Consider the following 2,239-nt stretch of genomic DNA (forward strand, 5'->3'; position numbering starts at 1 on the left):
TAACAGTAATACACAACCATCATGTAGCTGTGCAGAGAACTAGGCAAAGCCCATGTATACAATGACCAAATATGGCAATGTACATTATTATTTATAAAGCATACGCAGTAACAAGATTAAGATGTGTCCTTGTAGGACTGGACATGGATGTGGGGCTTAGAGATTTTGGGGCTATACTTGCCTGGAATTCTGATTGCCAGGTTTACATTCTATCATTCTTCCTTCCTTTTTCCCCATGTGTCCCCGTGCTGTGTATGCATACCAGTGGCCTGTAAACTCTTACCAGCTAAATAATCTAAAGTAGGGATGTTCTTATGTTGTCAGACACTGGAGATCAGGTTATGAGTCAAAGCTGCAGATTCCAAAAAAAAAAAAATAGTTTAGGTTTGTTTTTATTTAAAAACCTTTTTTTAGGCATTTTTATATGAAAGTAGGTGCCATTGTAGCTTTCGTTATGTGTGGAAAGCACATATGGGCATCTTCGGATTTCATACACGGGTCAGACAGGAGCCAGAGTGAAGGGAAATAATTGATGCCTTAGGGAATGGGAGTCTCAATCCTAAGGATAAAGTGTTCACATTGCTCGGATTTACCAAAGATTCACTGCAAAGAACATTTTTTTATTTACTTACAAACTGTTCAGTATAACTTTATTTTTTGTTACTTGTAGACCGGATCTCTCAATAATGTTCCGGATTTGTTTGCTAAGTTTTACTGTCAACTTCGTTGAAATAAAGAAGTTGAAAATGTTTAGCCATAAATGAGATGAAAAGCAATCCTAATTTTACATTTCATACAGGCGAGTGGTGGATGGAAAAGGTAATTAAAGGCAAACATTTTAGATTTTTTTTTCAAGAGCCAGATGGAACCAGTCAAAGTACACTTTTAATTGCCACTTACGATTTTAATAGAGACAGTTCTAACATACACACTAAAAAATGGCCTGAAAAACTGGGATAATTAGGAAACTTCAGTCCCTTCTTCAAAATGAAATTTTTGTATCTTCATTTTTTCCTGCTGTTAATTTAGAAAAATGTCCATCTTTTACAGGAAATCATCAAAATGTGATAACTATAACTTTTCTTTTATTGCTTATTGTCTATTTTTGGCATATTACTGTATTTTTAGAGAGAATTCTTAAAGTGTCTTTTCTATAATTTTTTAGTATTTACTTTCTTTTTTATTTCTGTTCTTTATTTTTTTGCAATTTTGAATGAAAATTATTTAAATTATTATATAAATAATATTGGGTAAGTATAATTGTTGGCCTCCTGGTTTCTCACTGCCCTTTAGTATAAAAGATAAATAATAAAAACAGGTAGAAGAAAGAAGGGTTTTTTGGCTGAGAAATACTCATACATTGTGAATATTGCAACATAAAATATGAAAGGCTAAGAGGTCCCTTTGAGGACTTTCTTTGAGGACTATATGTACAACAACAAAGAATGAGTTTTTCTTTAAACTCTTGGACCAGATTAATATTCTCCCTGCACCACAACAATCTCCCATTCTTGAGAAACTCAACTTTATTGTGCTTACATCTTCCATATACCCTGAGGAAGCCTGAAACGTGTCGGGTTAAAAGAAGTTTATAGTACATTTACACCTAAAGTATAGTTGAGTAAAGTCCACAAGACTTTATAATGAGTCCTGGACAAAACCTCTCACTGTTGTACATTTCATGTTGCAATATTCACAATACATGAGTATTTCCCAGCCAAAATTATTAGTGTAATTTATCATATAAATATTTGTACTGTTTTGTTTTAGATTTTGTTGGCAGTTTAAAATGAAATTTTCAATTTATTTGAGTTTTACACATTTCAAGAATATCAATTTTATTGGAGATTTTATGAAATTGTGATAATGAGGATAATTCTAGTTTTTTCTAAAATTTTAATTTTTTTAGCTTTTCTTTTTTTCTTCCTAAATTCTAAAAAGTTGACCAACTGTAATAACATATTTTTTAATTCACTTTTTGGCATTGTTATTTTTTTGGGGGGGCTCTTAAAGTTTTTTTAAATTAATATATAAAAAGTTTTAATATTTTATTTAGGAAGTATTGCAATACATGGCTCATGAAATCGTGATAATAGAGATTTTTTTTACACAATTTAACTGTTTTTAATTTTTTTCTCCTATTTTTTGTACCTAAAATCAAAAAAAAAATATAAACCATAAAATTGTAATAATTGACGTAAAGTAACTGTAGCAATTTTTTTTTACATATTTTTTTTTT

The sequence above is a fragment of the Pyxicephalus adspersus genome, chromosome 9 (assembly GCF_032062135.1).
Source record: "Pyxicephalus adspersus chromosome 9, UCB_Pads_2.0, whole genome shotgun sequence".
In the NCBI taxonomy this organism is placed as follows: domain Eukaryota; kingdom Metazoa; phylum Chordata; class Amphibia; order Anura; family Pyxicephalidae; genus Pyxicephalus; species Pyxicephalus adspersus.